The 22,361-nt window shown below is 36.4% G+C and overlaps 1 protein-coding gene and 1 long non-coding RNA gene across 9 annotated transcripts in view; one reads left to right on the forward strand and one right to left on the reverse strand.

The window, feature by feature from the left end:
• LOC126911978 (uncharacterized) overlaps nucleotides 1-8,503 on the reverse strand; it is a 153,008-nt gene extending 144,505 nt beyond the window's left edge. For 4 of the 8 annotated variants that reach the window (XR_007706543.1, XR_007706549.1, XR_007706547.1 and 1 more), the window contains exons 1-3: nucleotides 7,953-8,503; nucleotides 7,747-7,849; nucleotides 7,438-7,540 (exon numbers count right to left, since the gene is read on the reverse strand). This is a non-coding gene — a long non-coding RNA (uncharacterized LOC126911978). The remainder of the gene's footprint in view (nucleotides 1-7,437; nucleotides 7,541-7,746; nucleotides 7,850-7,952) is intronic. The other 4 variants (XR_007706545.1, XR_007706544.1, XR_007706546.1 and 1 more) reach the window with 4 other exon arrangements.
• LOC118282236 (neuropeptide FF receptor 2) overlaps nucleotides 1-22,361 on the forward strand; it is a 100,262-nt gene that overhangs the window by 22,574 nt on the left and 55,327 nt on the right. The window lies entirely within an intron of this gene.

A 22,361-nucleotide genomic window follows, 5' to 3' on the forward strand; every position in this document is an offset into this window, starting at 1 on the left:
CTTCCTAATGATATTCCCATTACAAAGCCAAAATATATCATAGCTTTAAATAATTTATCTTAAAACCATGTGAGTGAATCAGCAATTTAATTTCCATTAGGAGAGGAGAGTGTATATTATGGTTCGTCGAGACCCAAATCAGAATTACGTGGGTATATAGAGGGCAAAATAATCTCTACTTCTCAATATAAATGTGAGTTCACTTTGAAATAGAATTATTTGCTCCTACTCTTGAATAATTTATTAACAAATCAGTCTACAGATATTGAATACAGTCTTGTTTATTTGGGACAAGCTTCATACAGTTATTTTTCTTCATTCTTAGTTCGTTATTTATTGGGTCATCTTAGAAATATGACCTAGTTTTATGGATCAGCTTTAAAATAAGTCTACTTATATAGATTTATATTGAAGAAGAAAGGGATATGTCCAAAATTATTTAAACCGTAAGTAATCATTTCTATTTTACGTGAGACATCATACCTTAGATTAGTTGTTTAATTGTTTGTAGAGTGTATAGAAGGCTTAGTATATTAATGATTAATTTTATTCGAAGTTCTATTTTAATGAAATCTTTACTATGTATTACTGAAAGTACTTTATTAAGGATTGATTGAAATAAATTCTTTGACTTTGACTTTATTCCAACAAAAAGAAAAAGAAAAATAAGACTTAAGGATTAAGAAGAGTCTTGATATGATATTACAAAATTGCAAACAAAAATATTACGTATAGATAATCGTATTTTCTGGATTCTTGGTATTGGGTAAGTTAGGTAGATACACTTCTTGGTAAGAAAAATGATAGCTACTTCACGAATACTCAGGTAACATAACATTCTTGGTAATAATATCAAATAAGATTTTCCTAGTAAAAATAATTTCACCGAATCTCCGAAGTCAGTTTTTTGACAATTGGTCTCTTACCCGTCGTATGTTTGCCCTTGGCAAATGTACTGTCTTATGCGCCGACGGTGGGTAGATGGGTTAATGAGGCATGAAATTGGAGACGGGTTTTTAAGAAAAAAAAAAAAATATTTAGTATAAAAAAACATTTCCGCATATTATACTGAAATGATTTATTTCAAGGTAGTCACAATATCCAGGCTTGGCAGCCAGCATACAAGCTTGAGACCGAATTTTAAAAAGATAAATTCTATCAGAAAGAATTGCTGCCCAGTCTCTGTTAAATGTGTGCTCTTTTTTAATGAAAATCTTTGCCCTACACTAGGATTTTCTCCTGTGTCGTGGGTGCGTTTACAAACATACAATTTCACATACACATGGCACCTAGACTCGGAACAACAATTTGTGAATCATACAGAATATTTCTCCGTGCTGGAATTGAACTCGCTACATGCTGCCTAGCTACCGTGCCCACCATGCAGTCATTAGTCAGCTTTTATGACATAGCTGGAAAGAGTAAGAGTGATATCTAATATAGTATTCTACTTTACAGGTAAATAGTGTTAGAAAAAGACGACCTAAATTCCTAACTACATAGATACGAACAAATACATAATTTAATAAGTAGTAGTAGTATAATTTATACAATCATTGGCTTAAACTACACGATTTATTCTTCTATTATGTTAGGTTTCGAAATTATATTAAAGAACCATAGTATTATTTTTAGTCGGGTATCGATTTTGTGATATGTCAACACGGGTCACATGACCATCGGTATTTTTGAAAAATGTCAGTTGGGGATTTTCGACTGTCAACTCGGCCTATTTGCTCGCGGGCAGCATCGAAGACGGACGTGTTGCATAGTGTACCAAGGTAAATAATTATAATCTATTCCAATCAATCTGAGTTTTATTACATTTCAGAAGTGGGATCTACCTGCTTACTGTTAATATTTTCTTAATAATAGTCTTATAATATACTAACTGCTTGTTTAGAATTTTGATTAATAAGCTGATAGAAATAACCTCACCGATATAAATTCGGAATACCCACCGCTTATTTTATTACAGTTTATCAGCAAAAGCTAGTTTCTTGTTTTAGTAAAGTCGAATAGTTACATGTCTACGTTTACAAGTTCCAGAACAACGATGCCACGTGCAAGTGAAACCTCTACGCGCCGGTGTTTGAGAACGCCTACCCGCGAAGAAGTAGAACGGAGTGTGGAGTCCAGTAGAAGAAGTCGCAGCCGCACGCGCCGCGACGAGAACGAGCACCGCAGCCGCAGTCACGTGCGCACCCCGGAACACGAGCACAGGCGTGACAGCGCCCGACGACTGGAAGCCGAGTTGGATCACCAGCGTGCCAGACTACGTGTGTTGGAAAGCCAACTGAGCCGGGAGCGCAGCATGCGGCAACAGTCTACCCGTCGATCTGATGTCCAGCATCGAGCGACGAGCGGCGAGAGGTCGCGTGTTGGAGATCGAAGTTTACCTCGAGAACGCAGCCCCACACCGCGGAGTAAAAGGTCAGACAGTCCAATTCTTACTTCTAAGGATATTATGAAGTTTATTAACTCAATTAGTAATATGAAATCTCAATCCCAGCCGCAAACAATGGCATCTCCAATGTCAAGTGCCAGTAATATTAATCACAAAAATATCCTACCCGATTTTGACCCTTCTTCCAAGAGTCAGCGCATAGACATTTGGCTCAAAAAGGTCAACGAGTGTGCCACTGTTTACGGGTGGGATGAAAGAACTATCATCCACTTTGCTATGCAAAAACTACAAGGATTGGCCAAAACGTGGTATGAAAGTTTGAACTCCATCCTATTTAGTTGGGATGAGTGGCAAGGCAAGTTGTTGAGTGCTTTTCCGTTTGAACAAAATTATGGCCAATCCTTGGAAGACATGATTAGGAGAAAGAGCAAATTTAGTGAACCCCTTGAAGTGTATTATTATGAAAAACTGGCTCTCCTGAACCGATGCGATATCGAAGGCAAGCGTGCAGTGGAATGCATTATCCATGGTTTGAGCGACAAGACAATGAAGTCTAGCGCCAATGCGTTACGTTGTACTCAATCTGACCAGCTATTACAATTTCTTATGAGCAATAAGGACCCCTCACAATCTTTAGATCGCAGCAATTTTAAAGGTCAATATGCTTCTACGTCAGAGTCTTTAACCAATAAAAGCTCATTCAGTCGAACGTCTAAAGTTAATAACAACAATTCTCACTATGAACTGTTTTGTTTCAACTGCAAGGAGAAAGGACATCCCTATCTGAAGTGCCCTAAACCGTTGATCCAATGTGCGAAATGCCGTAGGGTTGGTCACAAAACCGAAAATTGCGCTATCAACCTTGGAAACAATAACAAGACTGATAACGTTCAGAAAACAATGTGCATTTTAACATCGTCGCCAAATTCAAAGTTCTTGAAAGATTGTATAATAAATGATATACCGGTGAAATCCTTTGTAGACTTGGGTAGCGAAGTCACGCTTCTTACTCACTCTTTAGCTGCCACCTTAAATCTAAAATACAATAGCCCGCCCTTGCCTTTGAGAGGATTTGGTAATGACATAGTGCACTCCTCGGGAGGTGTGGATGTAGAGTTGAGTGTAGATGGTGTGAGAGGACGCGTGAGGTGTCAGGTAGTCGATGATAGTTTTCTTGACTTACCCTTGTTGATAGGACAGTCGTTCACAGAACAACCCCATGTTATTGTTTACAAAAATGCGCTGGAACTGAAGTTCCTTAACGACAATTATGAGTTTGAATTTCCCAGACTTGATTTCGATGACAATAAACCTGTCACTATAATAGTCCCTTTCGATGTTGACATTTACGGCCCCGCCTTAGTTAAGGCTCACGTAGATACCGTTACAAATGGAGATATTTTGGTAAGTGGTAAGGTTATCGGGAAACCGAATCAACAATTTACTATTAATGGAGGGGTATATCGGGTTACAAACAGTTTATTTTACATATACATAACACCATTATCAGAGTTTTGCCAATTGCGAGGGGGACTTACCATAGGACGAGCTACCAAGATCCAGATAGTTAGACAAATATTAAGCACATCAATGAATGCGCCTGTGGACGAAACCAGTACTATTGACGAGAGTCAAGTGAAAATAGGCAGTACGGTCAATGAATCACAGCGGCGACAGTTGATGAGCTTACTCTCTAAGTACAAACATTGTTTTGCCTCAAGTCTGAAGGAATTAGGATGCACGACCATAGCTGAGATGAAAATCGAACTAAATAGTAAACGTCCGGTTGTTTACCGCCCCTATAGATTAGCGCATAAGGAACGCGGACAAGTGAGAGAGATGATAGGTGAGATGTTAGAGTCCGGTATAATAAGGGAATCGGTCTCGGATTTTGCGAGCCCTATTATATTAGTACGTAAAAAGGATGGTGGACAGAGATTGTGTGTTGACTATAGGCTTTTAAATTCCATTACGGTCAAAGAGCGATACCCGATGCCGATTATAGAGGATGAGATTGCTCGTCTTTCCGGCCAGGGTTACTTCATAACTTTGGACCTTTTTTCAGGGTACTACCAGGTCCCTATTTCTGAATGTTCCAAATCGTTTACTTCGTTTGTAACCCCGGATGGCCAATATGAATTTAATCGTATGCCATTCGGGTTGGCAAATGCACCAGCTGTTTTTCAGCGCATGATGAATAGAGTTCTAGGGTCTGCTAGGTTTACCGAGGCTATGGTCTACATCGATGATGTCTTAATCTACGGGAAAAGTGTGGAAGAATGTTTGGAACGGTTTGAGAGAGTGATACAGCTAATAGAGAAGGCAAATTTATCCCTTAACTTAGCGAAGTGCGAATTTCTCCAGGATAAAATTATTTATTTAGGATACGAAATAAGCACCGCTGGTGTTCGGCCCGGTGATAAGAAAGTCCAGTCTGTCGTAGATTTTCCTTGCCCCACTAATGCACATTCGGTTCGCCAATTTCTCGGATTAGTAGGGTACTTCAGAAAATTCATCAGAAATTTCGCGTCCGTCGCACACCCTTTGAATAAATTACTTAGAAAGGGTGTTGAATGGGTCTGGTCCGAGGATCAGGACGAGGCTTTTAGGGCACTTAAAGGTACCCTAGTCGACAGACCGATTCTGGCGATTTATGATTCAGCTGCAGATACAGAATTGCACACCGACGCAAGCAGAATAGGAATAGGTGGGATATTACTTCAGCGTACAGGCGCTTCTGACCCTTTCAGGCCTGTAGCATTTTATAGTAGGCAAACTTCTCCGGAAGAGAAAAATTTCCACGCCTTTGAGCTTGAGACACTGGCAGTGGTATGTTCTCTTAAGAAATTTCGGGTTTACCTATTAGGCCAAAACTTTAAGATAGTTACAGACTGTAGCGCCTTGCGTTCAACGTTCTCAAAACGTGATATGATCCCACGTATAGCTCGTTGGTGGCTACTGTTACAGGAATTTCAATGTACAGTAGAATACCGAGCTGGTACCAAAATGGCACATGTAGATGCCCTGTCGCGGAATCCGGGCAATTTGATTGGTGACACAGACGAGTTTGAGCAATATCCATGTGTTATGCAGATTAGTAGCGATGACTGGCTTCATACATTGCAGATAGGAGATTCGGAACTCCGACGAACACGGGATATACTTACTAGCGATATAGACGCTGACAGTTTAAAACATATAAAAGAAAACTTTTTGATTAAGGACAATAGATTGTATAAATGTTTGAATGGCGATAAAAATAATTTACGCTGGGTAGTACCAAAGGGTGCAAGGTGGCAACTTTGCCGCATGAACCACGATGATATCGGGCATTTTGGTGTAGAAAAGACATTAGAACGCATTAAGAAAACTTATTGGTTCCCCAAGATGTCTCGTTTCATTAAGAAGTATGTTCAGGCATGTCTCGAATGCGCCTACTCAAAGAAAACTACAGTTGCTGAGGGCCATCTGCACCCCATCACAAAAGTAGAAGTGCCTTTCCATACGCTCCATGTTGACCACCTTGGACCCTTTGTTCGTTCGAAATCCGGGAATTCCTACTTATTAGTGATAGTGGACGCCTTTACCAAATTTGTTTTTGTTAAACCGGTGCGAAACACTAAAACACAAACAGCCGTTAAAGTTTTTGAAGATATTTTCTGTACATTTAGAATACCCGATCGTGTGATTAGTGATCGAGGTACCTGCTTTACGTCCCATGCATTTAAGCGTTATTGCATAGATAGAGGCATTAGGCATATTTTGAATGCGGTTGCTAGCCCGAGAGCCAACGGTCAGGTAGAACGGTACAACCGAACAGTACTGAATTCCCTGACCGCCCAAAATCTAAACTTTGATGAGAGGAATTGGGATGATAAGGTAGGCAAGGTACAATGGGGAATGAATAATACTCGCCAAAAGACGACAGGCAGAACGCCGGCAGAAGTCATGTTCGGATTGAAAATGAACTCGGAAATCAGACCTATGCTTAATGAACTAGTCCGAGAAAGTAACGAAGAATTAGACACAGAACTATTGAGAGAATCTGTCAAGGATAGGATTGATACCGAACAAGAAAAACAGAAATCCGCTCATGACGAAAACCGGCGCCCTGCGCGTGTTTACGGAGAGGGTGATCTTGTAAAGATTACAAGAACTTCTTTTGCAACTGATGGCAAAAGCAAGAAACTGATTCCCCCTTATGTCGGACCTTACCGCGTAATAGAAGTCCTAGGTAACGACCGCTATAGACTGGCTGCAATACCCGGTTTGAGCAGTACCAAAAATAAACGCAAGACCACTGTAGCTGCTGATCGCATGTTGCCATGGGTTCATGTAGCCGCCTTAGATGTCAATAAGGATAGTGATAACGATGATACTAGTAGTTTTGATGACGAGGAAATAGATGAATGAAATATTTGTGATTTATAAACACGGTATTATTAAATGAATTCATATAGTAATTTATACACTTGATTAGTAGGTATTTTTGGATATTTTATTGATTTTGTTTATGTGTCCGTTGAGATATTATATTTATATTTTATTTACAATTGTTAAAATCTATATATACAATGTACATTAAGTATAAAATAATTACGTTATTGTTTGGATAAATACAAAATACTGAAGACTAATTTGTAACTTCAATGATATTTATGTGATACCGTTATGTTATGATTATAAATGAAATATATTGTGTTATTTTAAGTTATTAGTTTTGTCGTTTGTGAGAAGGAGGGCTTACTGCTTCCGTGACCTGAGTATGATTTTATATGTATGTATTTATTGTTTGTGAGAAGGAGGGTTCACAAACACAGGCACCTCGGTATGTGAGAAGGAGGGCTCACTGCTTCCGTGACCTGATGATGATTTTATATGTATGTATTTATCGTTTGTGAGAAGGATGGTTCACAAACACAGGCACCTCGGTATGTGAGAAGGAGGGCTCACTGCTTCCGTGACCTGATGATGATTTTATATGTATGTATTTATTGTTTGTGAGAAGGAGGGTTCACAAACACAGGCACCTCGGTATGTGAGAAGGAGGGCTCACTGCTTCCGTGACCTGAGTATGATTTTATATGTATGTATTTATTGTTTGTGAGAAGGAGGGTTCACAAACACAGGCACCTCGGTATGTGAGAAGGAGGGCTCACTGCTTCCGTGACCTGATGATGATTGTATATGTATGTATTTATTGTTTGTGAGAAGGATGGTTCACAAACACAGGCACCTCGGTATGTGAGAAGGAGGGCTCACTGCTTCCGTGACCTGATTATGATTTTATATGTATGTATTTATTGTTTGTGAGAAGGAGGGTTCACAAACACAGGCACCTCGGTATGTGAGAAGGAGGGCTCACTGCTTCCGTGACCTGAGTATGATTTTATATGTATGTATTTATTGTTTGTGAGAAGGAGGGTTCACAAACACAGGCACCTCGGTATGTGAGAAGGAGGGCTCACTGCTTCCGTGACCTGATGATGATTTTATATGTATGTATTTATTGTTTGTGAGAAGGAGGGTTCACAAACACAGGCACCTCGGTATGTGAGAAGGAGGGCTCACTGCTTCCGTGACCTGAGTATGATTTTATATGTATGTATTTATTGTTTGTGAGAAGGAGGGTTCACAAACACAGGCACCTCGGTATGTGAGAAGGAGGGCTCACTGCTTCCGTGACCTGATGATGATTTTATATGTATGTATTTATTGTTTGTGAGAAGGAGGGTTCACAAACACAGGCACCTCGGTATGTGAGAAGGAGGGCTCACTGCTTCCGTGACCTGATGATGATTGTATATGTATTTATTTATCGTTTGTGAGAAGGAGGGTTCACAAACACAGGCACCTCGGTATGTGAGAAGGAGAGCTCACTGCTTCCGTGATCTGATGATGATTGTATATGTATTTATTTATCGTTTGTGAGAAGGATGGCTCACTAGTTAAGTTACTTTAATACAATGTTATTTAATGTTCAATGTTTTGAGAAAGAGTTTAAGTGGATTGTAATTTATTCAATTATTTTTTTTTCCTATTTGTTTGTTTGTAAGAACCTTGAGTTGATGATAATTATATTTTGATGTTAATGTGCAATGAATTGCGAGTCCGAATTCGATACTAGCCGTGTGTTAGGTTATACATAGCAGTTATTTCATCTGCGTGCATGGGGACATGCACGACGTCAGGATGGTCGAGTGTTAGGTTTCGAAATTATATTAAAGAACCATAGTATTATTTTAGTCGGGTATCGATTTTGTGATATGTCAACACGGGTCACATGACCATCGGTATTTTTGAAAAATGTCAGTTGGGGATTTTCGACTGTCAACTCGGCCTATTTGCTCGCGGGCAGCATCGAAGACGGACGTGTTGCATAGTGTACCAAGGTAAATAATTATAATCTATTCCAATCAATCTGAGTTTTATTACAATTATATTTATCAAAACTAGGCTAATTTATTTGCTTTTTTCAATATCTTTGATAGTCATAATTTGTTTGGAGAAAAACAAGAGTTCACTGTTATAGAGAGAGGTTGACGACCTCCAGGAATTCGATTTCTATATGGAGTATTCATAAATACTGATTTATTTATAGGTAAGTGCAATCTTGTTACTACCCACTTGAATAATACAGTAGTATTATATTTTTTTTATGTCTGTCTGGTAGATTGTGTTAAACATTAGATACGTATTTTTTTCTTACTAAATTAAATACTTTCATCCTGCCAAATGTAACTAGTTGAAACTAGAAAAGCATTTAAACATACATCAATTTCGTGACCTTGAACGCCATCGTAATTTGTTCGCTATGTATTAAACAATACGGTTGTAAACACGTCTGCATAACTGTTACAATTACAAGTAACGTATACAGCAGGGATGGCAAACCTATCAACTAGGAACTGATGCTATTTTTCCAAAGGCAGTTTTGTTTAGGACTTTAATGAACACTTTTGTAAGTGATCTTTTGATTTATATATAATAATTTGATCTTTTAGACTACTTTTGCATTAGGTTTGTTCTATTGACACAATAATATTGAGCTTGTTTGGCTTTTGAAAATTAAGTAACAACAGGAGTTTTAAACTCCTGTTGTTACTTAATAAATTTAAGTATCAGAAAAAACAAAACTTTTAGCCAGCCTGATGGTAAGCTGGCATAACACGTTAAGTCTAGGGCCATCACAAATACATATGTTACCTGAAGTAACTTACCCAAATATGTACATAGTATTGAGTGCCTTTCGCCCCAATACTGAAATGCTACTTATTTTTTTATGCTCTACTTAAATATCGTGCTATCTCTGTCATTTTATAAAGAATTGAAAGGCCAGAACTAGTTTTTAGAGCGTTTTAAAATTGAGTAGCGTTTGAATATTCGGACATTTATCTTGTATGTGGTTCGCCACCCCTGATATACGGAATGTACCGTACCTATATGTTATGTTTATTGTGCAGTTTGCGATACTGCGCCGCTGTAGCAAGGAGCGATTGTTTGTCTAGTAATTACGTCTTTATCGCGTTATATAAACGGTAGAATGAACTGTTGTGTATTTATACCGTACGTAGAATGTGTGTGCCTATGTGGAATGTAATTACAAAGATGTGTTAATTTATGTTTGGGTGCATTTAGGCCCCTTATTACTTTAAGTTTATATTTTAGTTAAGTAAAATACCTAAGTACACTTTTGTTCAATATTTTCTCGTACCTATTCAAGTAATAACAACTTTATGAAAACTTTGTCAAAGTCAGTTGTAAAACGTAAACGTAGGTAGTCGTAAAGGTTGCGGACAACGTAAAAGGTTACCGTGGCTCCGGCTCAAAGCAGGAGAAGGAACGGGGTGGTTTTTAGTCAGTAAGAGTCTGACACTCCCTCCCGCCTCACCTAAGGCGGGAGAAGTCATTGGATGATTTTCCCCCCTCAAAAAAAAAAAAAAAAAAGGTAGTCGTAAAGGTCAATCAAGTCAACGAATCATAAATAATTTTACAATTTTCTCAATAATTTATCTACATTTCATAATACATAATATTCAAATGTAGCCTATGTGTTATCCTACACCTCAATCTACCCCTGTTCCAAATTTCAACACGATCCATTCAGCAGTTTTGATGTGAATGAGCATTTATATTATTGCATTTAAAATATTGGTAAGATCAGAATGAAGACAAATTCCTTGTTTTTACTATCTCTAACATAAATAGGACTAAGCTATTCATAATCTACCAAAGAGGCTGAAGCTGAACCCCAGCCAGATTTATGCAAAATGTTCCATTTTCATCTTTATGGAACACCATCTAGAGTCCTCATTTGCATATTAGACACTTGTGATGACACTTCGAGTATACTCCAAAGGATCCTTCCACGTTCAGAAGAACACTATAGACGGCCTCGTTTGCCAAATATTTTTGGGTCAAGTAAACTTTGAATTGTAATAGGGATTTATTTATATAGTTGTTGGTCGGTGCGTTTGCCTATATTTTATTTATTACAATGATATGAATATTGAATAATTTTTATTTTTGTAAGAATTGTGAGCATTTTTTTTAAAACATTATCACACACCTATTTCTATTGATCCTAAATTAGACACTTTTGAAGCGTCAAATTGAATAGTCCGTCAGTCCGTCTGTCAGTGAAGCTAGATGCTCGTTCCAAAGTGTAGCATTTATGTTCATGAAAACTAAATACATATGTATACAATATTTGAATTCAATCAATTAAAGGTATTTGTTTCAAAATACATTAGCACACATATATTGCAAATTAAATAAAACCTTTTAAAAAAGTTATATAGGATATATACATTCATCTAAAGGCCGTAAAAATGGCGTGAACGTAAAAGTAATCTAATTTCCTTCACGGTAAGGTTAAGTTTCACTTACACTTTACTAGCTTTCTATTCCCAACTTGTAAACAAGAAAACTTATGATAATCCCAATCGTCTGAAGTTTCATATAGTATAGGAAAATAATTATGAAAGTTTGTTCCTAACAATATACGGAACGTTTTGTAACATTTGTGATTGTTATGTACTTACCAGGCAATCAAACAATCTACAACTTTATGTTTCCAGTAAATAGGTTGTTTGGGTTGGCGCCACTGTCGCCAAAGAGGTTGAAGTAAAACGTCACACACTCGAACGAAGACAAATATATTTAGACATTTTCTCTAGACTTATACTATTCCTTGTAACGTAACCATAGCTCGAATTTAAATCGGCGAACGCCATCTATCGAGCTATGGTACAACTCGTAAATATAAATAATTTATTATATAAAACTGTACTACGCCTGAACATACCGCCCACCAAGGACTTATAGTCCTTAAAACAAATAAAATTAAGAATTAATTACTAACTATTATAATCTACTACAGTTCTTGGTGTTTGGTTCTTAAATTACTAAAATATAAAGACGTAGAAAAAAGTATAAATCTAACAAATTAATTAATTGACATTGGTTAAAAACACAAAATTTCCAAGCTGGACGTTTAACTCGGGAGCCCTTATATTCTATTGTTAGCCCACTTATGTCTTTGCAAGAACATTGTCAAATACTCCCGAGACCAGTGTTTGTATCAATATTAAATCATTCTTTGTGTCAATTGCCAACGTCTTAAGCCACCTAAGTTGATAATAATACGGTACTACCTATGGTTGACTATCACAGAAATGTCCTGGAGTCAATGAATTTACATCAGAAGTGCTTACACTAAACTCTGATGTACCTACAAAGGTAGTACGCTTACCAAATATGATTTTGGTACCATACCTCAAGAAGTGAGGTCCTAAACTAGAGTGTGAGGCTGGATTACCTTCTATAATTTTAGAGGTCCTATTCTACAATTAATGTTGTTCATCGCCCTGGGTGATAAACCTCTGAGCCAGCACGCCTGTCGAAACCATCTAAGAAAGTAATAATTTCCTTTAAAGTAATTTCCTAAAAATAAAAGTAATAATATAAAACAAACTCTAACTACATCTACAATCTAATATCTAAAACTATGATACATTATGACTCCAATCCTAGTAAGTATAATTAAATATGTTATATTGGAGCCACCTTTATTTTTAAAAGTGACAAGATTGCAGTGAACCCGATCCTCCTCTTCTACTACTACCATGTAAATAACCTAGGTTTGTAACCTACTATAATAAGACTGCTACTTTGTACCTAGATGTTTAGACCACTCTTCATCGCAATCTAAATTGATCAAGTTTTTTGAGATGAAGATTTGAGCGGTAAGCGGTAAGTGAAGTAATATGCAGCCAAACCTAGCAGATACTACAAACGTTGTATTGCAGTGGACTGTATTAATTTTAGTAAGTAGTTTCAGTTGGATCAGTGATAGCTGTGACTACTGCGAGGTAAGTAATTCTTGTAATGGAATTGATTTGTGTTTGAAGGTAAGTCCTTTATCCTTTATTTCCAGACTCACTTCCATTATCAAGCCTAATATTATGTTCCTCGTGTGAAGTCAGGTAAGTTCGACTAGATGTTTGAAGTTCTTCAGGACGAATGATTAAAATATCAGAGCATTAATACCCTGCCTTAATTTCCTGAAACTTTTTATGAATACTATTTTCTTCGACCTTAGCGTGCATGTTAACTAAATTATGATGTCTCACTATTTGAATTACTGACTTCTCCAGATATGATCCAGCCGAGGTAAGTATCTTGAGCCATTATTTTACCCGTAGGGTCCTTAATTAAGCCATTTTTTAAGAGTTTGGCATAGGCTCCCGACCCTAACAAAATGTCAATTTTGTTAGGCCTATTAAAATTTGGATCAGCTAACGTAATATTTCCTAGTACTGGCCAATCCAGTAATGTAAATTTCGTTTCAGGTAAAATTGCATTTATCTTACTAAGCACATAAGCTTTCGTTTCAAAGGTGAAGTTAGGATCCTGCATAGATTGAATATTTACCCTAACCATAAATTTGGATGTCAGATTGCCCTGACTTCCACCTACACCTGAAATAGTGGTTTTAACTGCTATTTTTTTTAACCTGAGTTTCTGAACCGCAGCTTCCGTTATAAATGAAGCTTGAGAACCCTGGTCTAACAAGGCTCTCAAAACTTTTGAATGCCCATTACTCGACCTAGCCTGAACACGGGCTGTAGCCAGTACGACCTGACTATGAATGTTTCGAGTATGATGGGTTGTAATATGAGGTTCAGCCGTGGCCTCGTCCGGTGGTTTCAGTTTAATCGGAGATGCGGAGGAGCGTTTCTCCGTACCTGAATCCGATTTCTGATGCAAGAGTGTGTGATGTCTTTTTTTACAAATCCTGCATTTGGTATTTGCACGACAATTAATACTTATATGACTTGAGCGAAGGCAATTGAAACACAAACCCCGTGATTTTATAATGTTACGCCGTTGTTCTACGGATTTCTGAGCAAACTTCTTGCAATGACATAAGAGATGTTCTTCGGAACAATGAGGGCAGGATATCTTTGAAATTACATGAAACGTTTTAGAGGTACCTTTAGACTTGCTACTTTGTGGTTCTACAAATTCCAAGGCTCGAAAACGTTTGTCTAAGAAGTCTTGGAAATCTTGGAAGGTAGGAAGATCCTCACAAGATTGACTTACCTGCAATTCCCATTGCTTCCGAGTCTCCACGTCCAACTTGGAGCTAATTAAATAAATAATAATAATGTCCCAGGCGTCTACCTTAACCCCTAGACTTGATAATTCGTGCAAGCAATCGGTTGTTGTATCTAAAAGTTCCTTGAGTGCAACCGATGACTCACCCGCCATTTGATTTTGGCTAAGTAAACGCCTGAGAATACTATTAGCTAAAAATCTCTTATTGTTATATCTGTTATCTAGCATAGACCAACATTTCTTATAGTTAGCATGTGTAATGGGAATGTGTTTAATGAGTTGTGCTGCTTCACCTGACAACTGTGACCGTAAGTAATGTAAACGTTGAACATCATCCAAAGCTTCGTTACCATCAATTAATGATAAAAACAAATCTCTGAACGATGACCATTGTGTATATTGACCACTAAAAGTTGGGATACATATTTTAGGTAATTTTGTGATTGACGACTTATTTGCTTGCATGTGATCAGGTGAAACATCACTCGGTACAGAAGTCTTAAGTTTGGGTAAAGCGTTTTTTAAATCTACTTTGTATGTTATAAAAGTGTCCATAACATCCTCAAAAACATCGTCTTTTATGTAACTGGTAGAGCTCAATTCCTTTTCTGTATAATTTTCCAAAAGTTCGTCATGTTTTTGTATAAATTGTTGATATTGATTTTCTAGTATTTCCAACCTCGAGTCAATGTATGCCTGATTGATTCTGTCATTCGGTGACTTTTTAAAGTTGACATATCCTTTTTGAATACGACTTTTGAGGTCGTCTAACAATCTCAACTTAGCCTCCATGGTTGTAGACAAGATATCCGAACTTTTCCTTGTACGTAATAAAACCTTTTTTCAAGTCCAGACTGATGGAATTCTTCTATGTCTTTTACCAGCTGAATTTTTCTAAGTCTTTGAATTTATTGACTGTTCTAGGCAAAATCGGGCATAGATTCGGGGTCTCTTCACTTTTTTGGAAATTATTCTAAGTCCCAAGTAATTTCTTCTAAATTTTACTAAGTCCTGAACTTCTTCCGAATTATTCTAAGTCCTTAATTTTTTCTAAGTCCATGAACTGACTAGCACTTGGGACGTTTAAATAAGGCAATGTACTCACAGTTTTTATGGCCACTTCACAAACACTATCTCACTTTACACAACTCCTTGCTCAGCTCTCCTTGGACTCCGCTCGGTTTTCTTCCTCTTCGACGACCGTTGGTTCTGATTTCCTCCACTAGAGGCACTTGTCACTGTACTTTCACTATACTATCCGGCTCGAAGGACCTTATGTTTGGGTTGGCGCCACTGTCGCCAAAGAGGTTGAAGTAAAACGTCACACACTCGAACGAAGACAAATATATTTAGACATTTTCTCTAGACTTATACTATTCCTTGTAACGTAACCATAGCTCGAATTTAAATCGGCGAACGCCATCTATCGAGCTATGGTACAACTCGTAAATATAAATAATTTATTATATAAAACTGTACTACGCCTGAACAAGGTTTAGTTTTCTTTAATGTAGTTATCGTGTCGTTTATTTATCGTCGTGCTAAAACTCTGCTGAGGTGGATAACCCGATATGAGCAAACATAACACAACACAGAGGTAGGCAGAGGTGCACATGAGCGAACATTTTTGAGATTTTTGTTGAAATTGAGCTCGCGGTATAATAGCGTGTTACAAAACACTTTATAGTATAATATAGCTTTTGCCCGCGACTTCGTTCGCGTGGAATAGTGACTTCCGGCAAATTTTTGGTTTTAACCACATAGTTCCCGACCTCGCGGGATCTCTTCAAAAATGAGATGTGGAAGATATTCCAGGGAACTCTTCAAAAATCAACATAATGAGCTCTGCGTTTGAATTTAATAGATGTATACTCACTTAGGGCATTGAAAAAATAGTTTAAAAACGGACTTAAACTAACTTCAAACTAAAGAAAGCTACGAATTACGAATTTATAACAATTAAAAAAGAAACTATATTACAACCTATCCTCTATGCTATAATAACCAAGCTTAAACTAAATAATTTAAAAGAAACGACTTAAATCTAATCTAATTAATTTATAAATTAGACTTACAATTTTATTAAAAAAACTAACTACAGTAACTACTAATAATCGATATCAAACTAAACCTACGTTAAATAGTTTAACCAAAAAACCAGGAAAACCCAACAAATAAACTTATTAATTGACAAATACAACGAAACCAATTTAGAATATACGAAACAGCAGGACCACTACAGACAAATAATCATACGACTGATAATACACTTTTTAGGGTTCCGTAGCCAAATGGCAAAAAACGGAACCCTTATAGATTCGTCATGTCTGTCTGTCCGTCCGTCCGTCCGTATGTCACAGCCATTTATTTCCGAAACTGTTGGGCCTACATAGTTGAAACTCTGTAGGTTGATGTATTTTGATAACCGCTATTCGAATTTTGAATAAAAAATATTAAATTTAAAAATTAAAGGGGGCACCCCATACATGGAACTGATTAAAAAAAAAAAATTTTTTCAGCTAACATATCCGTGATGGGTGTCTATGGATAGGTCTTTATAAAAGGCATTAAGGTTCCTAAAACCAAATTTCGTCAAAATCAACCGTTTGAAACTTAGACGCTTCCAAAGTGGAAAAATGAGTGTCCCCCCAACTCTAACTTTTAAAATAAGAGAGTGAGAAAACTAAAAAAAATATATGCTGTAGATTTCAATAGAAACTAACAACGAAAATTGGTTTGAATGAGATATCATTATTAGTTTTTAAGAAATAAAACATTTTCAAAAAACGCAAATATAACTTTGTCGTTCATACAAACAAGTTATTTTGTAACTTTTATAATATGTCATCTACTTGCTGTTACGGAACCCTTTATGGGCGAGTCCGACTCGCACTTGGCCGGTTTTTTTCTACGATAGTACCGAAGCGCTCGGCCGATACCCAACCAAATGAATGTAACGAAACCATAGCGCGATCTATTTCGATCCCAACGCCATCTATCGAGGATAAAGACAACTTGGATTATTTATTTATACTCCGTTCGGGCATTTTCTTTGTACTAAAAGTTTAATTATATTGATATTATTTTTTTCATACCTTTTTACTATTTATTTACTTTTTTTCGATGAATTAAAACAATAACATGAACCGAAGTCGTGTAACGATCGACATAGAATTATCTATACTCCGTTAGAGCATTTTCTTTGTACTAAATGTTTTATTATATTGATATTATTTTTTTCATACCTTTTTACTATTTATTTACTTTTTTCGATAAATTAAAACAATAACATGAACCGAAGTCGTGTAACGATCGACATAGAATTATTTATAAATAATTTATTTCTTATTTTTATTTTTTGATTTTTGAAATAAAAATATATCTATGTCCTTTCTAAGGTTCTAAACTATATCTGTACCAAATTTCAACCAAATCCGTCAAATAGTTGCGGAGATTAATGGTATAAGCATAGAATGTTCGACGTGATTCTTTAATTTGACATAACTTTTTTATTTATGAACCGATTGACATGAAACAAACACTAAATGTAAATTTAAGCATCCCACAATATATTCGTGAAAACCGCATCCAACTCGGATCAGCCGTTTCTGAGATTAGCGCGCACAGACGAACAGACAAACAGACAAACAGACAAACAGACAAACAGACAAACAGACAAAAAAAAGTTAATTACATTTTTGGGTTCGACATCGACATAACAATAACCCCTGCTATTTTTTTTATTTTTATTTTCAATGTACAGACAGCACTTTTCTACGATTTTATTATATGTATAGATTATGGAATTTAAAAAAAACTAACAGTCTATCTAGTACGAGAACATTGTACCACGTTTACAAGTTTTACTGAACCCTTGTCAAAATTTAATGTCTTGTAAGCATTTTTAAAAATAGATATCCATCATTAAATTTACTACTGAAACTGGTCGTAAAAGAGATGTTTTTTAAACAACAAATTGAATGTTGTATCCAATCACCTTCATAACTGACACAGGTAATTGTTATGTCTGCAATATCAAAAGAATCACGTATCATTGAGCAGACAATTTCAAGGGCAAAGCATGTGCTCCATCAACAAAAGAGAGGAAAAAACAATCCATCTCGTTCTTTTCATCGTTATAATAATTCTTTGAAATAGTTACCCTTGGCGTGTCTTCAATCAAACAGCTCCCAATTTGTATACAGTATCATAAAGTGAGACAGGTGCATATTGAAATGTTTACACATTTTTATCGAGGGCTTTACTGCCCGTTAAATTGATTGGGTTCAGCTTTTATTAGTTAATGGCGTTCTATATTTGAATTGGTCACTTTTAAAATGTATATGAGTCATGTGTTTTTAGATGGATTTATTTTGTTAAGAATTGAATGGATATACGTATACGGAAAATAGTACCAGATAAAGTCAAAGTCAATAATCCAATTTTTTCAATTTGACCAGGAAGGTTCGACTGCACGATTCGTGCGGTGGATGGGCAGCATGTAGCAGGTTCGATTACCACACGGAGCAACTCTTTGTGTGATCCATTAATTGTTGTTTCGGATCTAGTTGTCATGTGTATGTGAACTTGTATGTTGTAAACGTCTCACGACACAGGAGAAAATCCTAGTGTGGGGCAAAATACATACAAGCAAAATACACATGGGTTTAAATACATAAAAAGGCAATTGAAATTTCCAACAAAGAAATCTATTTAAAACATTCAATCTGTCGTCAGTCCTCTAGTGAACCTATTTGCTCGTTCCACAGTATAGATTCCTATAGAGAAGAACAAGCAAGAAACTCCATACTCCTTTTCAATCAGTTTCACAATACATTTCTTAGTTAGATTTCAAGAATTCAATTTGTTAATATTCTTCTTTCTAGCTTTAAGAAGTAAAACGTAAGACTTGTACGCCTACAAAAGTTTTGGTTAAAGAGTAAAAGTTCAACCGTTGGTTTATTTTGCCTCCACTTCAGAGAGAAACGTCATTAGTAAATTAGTCCGAGCTAATTTATGGCCACTTTGATTTTTGTTTCGTTTTAAGTCTTAGACGAAAGAATACTCGTTAATCTTACCTTAATAATTGAGTGGCACTGCTTCTTTGGTCTAATAGCTACACCTTAGTTTAATAACTATACGTTGAAACAAAAACTAGTGTTTTCGGAAAATGAATCTTCTCTTTTGAGAGTCAAAGTTGCAAATCGAATCTGCCAATCTTTCAGGCAGACCACAGTACTTTGACCTGCTTTTATCTGTACCTTTACATATATTTCCATTGTAGCTATTTTTGAACATGACAAATAAAGAATCTTTTGACATATTCGACAAAAGACATGTGTCGTATTGTGAATTGAATATTTTTTGAACAGTTTAGCACCTTCCTGGGGCACGTGCTATTTATTCCTTTCAATTCTACCTGACAACAAAAAGGTCATTGAACCCAAAGAAAGTATTTTCATATATCGATGAGTCAACGGTGAAGTAGTAGCAAATGATGTTGATGAATAGAAAAATTTCGTTCGATAAGAAATTTCTATACATTGCATTGGTTTGCTGAGCACAACACACAATGGGCAATGTGTCATGTTTTCGATTCCTGCTTGGAACGATTCTTTGTGTGGTCTACACCACAGATTGTTGTTCCAGGTCTTATAATGACTTAGTATGATGTGTTTCTGAATTCAAGAATACCACACCACACCAACGATACAGGAGACGATTTTTGAGTGGAGGCAATTTCAACTTTGTTTGTAAATCTTAAGTCTTCATTTTTGCAATTTTCAATAACTAATAGTGTTGTTTTCTATGATGTAACTTCTAAAAAATGTAAGAAAATATTATGACTACAATAGACAGCAATAAAATTATTTTACACACAAAATTGAATAGGCGTTTTAGATTCAAGGTTAAGATGAAATAGTCGTAAAATTTAAACTACTCCTATAAACATCAAACGGCCTAAAACAAAGCGAATATAAAGATGAAACAATGTAGTCAGTTAACGAATTTCTTTGTTTCTACGTAAAAGCTAATAATTTACTCGAGTCTTTCACATAGTTTCAAGATTCTCGTAAAGACTTTGATTGTTGTAAATTGTGATCTTACTTCAGCCTTCGTTTAGAACTATTGGGTGTATAATAGGTATTTTTCTAGCATTTCAAATTCGAAATTCTGTATTGGTTTGAATAGTAAATTAGACTTCTAAATGTCGAAATGTTGAATGTTTTGAAAGTTTCAAGGAATTTGGTAATTAGGTATATCGGCCAGTTTGTTATTAGCTATAATAAATATATCGAGCTATATATTATAGTATAACTAGCTATCACAGACAGAAACTATACTTTAATATATTATATTCTCGGTCTACGATTGCATAGCGATATAGATCTATACTAATATTATAAAGCTGAAGAGTTTGTTTGTTTGAACGCGCTAATCTCAGGAACTACTGGTCCGATTTGAATAATTCTTTTTGTGTTGGATAGCGCATTTATCGAGGAAGGTTATAGGCTATAAATCATCACGCCATAATCAATAGGAACCGAGCAGTGCGGGTGAAACCGCGCCGAAGTAGCTAGTATTTTAATATAACAAAATAAATTTCGTGGATATATTTTGGTAACGCCATAGAAATATGTATATTATTTTAGCTGTGATACACATACCTGAAATACAAAAACAATGAATTGAATCAATCTTACTCATCTCTTTAGACACATAAAAGTATTTCAAATATTTGTTAAATGCACATAACTTATACACTAACGTCATTGTTTATTTTATAAAACTTTTTATTTAAATACTTTCTAACCAAAGCCGTTCCCAAAAGGAAATCTCATTACAAATTACAGTCAGTCAGTGAAAAGACAAAGTGTGGGAGAGCCATGCTTCAGCACGAATGGGTCGGCTCGACCGGAGTAATACCACGGCCTCACAGAAAACCGACGTGAAACAACGCTTGCGTTGTGTGAGTGAGGTTACCAGAGGCCCAATTACCAAACTTTTCATTCCCCGATTCCCCGACAACCCTTAAATTTCTAACCCCCAAAAGGCCGGCAACGCTCTTGTCATCAGCGGCGGTGATTGCTTACTATCAGATGATCCGTCTGTTCATTTGCTGGCTTATAGCATAAAAAAGATTTCATATATCCGATAATCTTGTTATCTCCACTTGGCGATGCAAAATTAATTAGTGCACCTTCTGATTAAGACACCCCTCACTTCATTGCTGTGAGGTATAATTAAAAACCCTTAAAGATCTATACAGAGCGGATGGTAGTAAAACTGTTTGTTAGTTAAATATTGTACTTATAATGGATAGAAAAATTATCTGAACATCTATTAATAGAGTGGTTTCAACATCATCATTAATAGGCTATTAACTGGCCACTGCTGACCAAAGGCCTCTGCTAACGAGGAGAGTTGACCACAACCCTTGAGCATTAACCACAACACTAGCTCAAGACGTAATCAGAAATTATAAGTCTTGGTTTCATCACGATGTTTACCTTCATCGTTTGTCAGTAGTGTCTAAATAATCTTCGAAAGTACGTATAACTCGGTAAAAGTCACATTGGTACTTGGCATTTTTAGGTTTCAAACCCGCACTTTCATGTGAGAAACGGGCGAGCCAACCACGACTTACGGTAGAGTGGTTTATTTGTTTCAAATATACAGTCGTATACAAATACTTTCAAAGTAAACGTAGTAAAAAAGTCACAAATATTTTCTTTCACTTATACTTGTTTATATTCGAGTTCAGTGGAAAATCTTCTACATTCCTCACAGACTAGAATACACAACTATTGAAATACGAACATATTATGACAAAAAACTCACAAATCTTTTTACAAGTAAACAAAGCAGCTTTTGTAAATACAAAAGCAAATAAAACATCTTCATCTTTCTATATAAAAATACATATTTTAGTTGAGTCCGTTTCCACCAGTGCTAAGCTATGTGTACCAATGAGTATGAATGGTGGAAGCCAAACGCATCCACAGCAACGTAGCATAGCACATCTCTGGTGGAAAAGCAACCTCAAGTCACTTCAGAATGCATTTCATATCTATTAGAGAGCGCTACTACCCGGACTCTGTCCAATGTATAGACCCTTACGAGACGGCCTCTTAGGGTCCGTTCATACAGACCGGCTCGATATACTGCACGAGTGATAAAAAGCATGCAATCGGAACCGATCGGCTGCTCGAAAAGAGCACGCGATCGGAGCCGTTTAGGCTCTTTTTATTGTTTCATACCAAGCGCCGTCAAGCATTTTTAATGACAAAAACAGTGCACATGAAAAAATAAACCTTAACACAAATACATA

This window comes from Spodoptera frugiperda, chromosome 20 (genome assembly GCF_023101765.2).
Source record: "Spodoptera frugiperda isolate SF20-4 chromosome 20, AGI-APGP_CSIRO_Sfru_2.0, whole genome shotgun sequence".
Classification (NCBI taxonomy): domain Eukaryota; kingdom Metazoa; phylum Arthropoda; class Insecta; order Lepidoptera; family Noctuidae; genus Spodoptera; species Spodoptera frugiperda.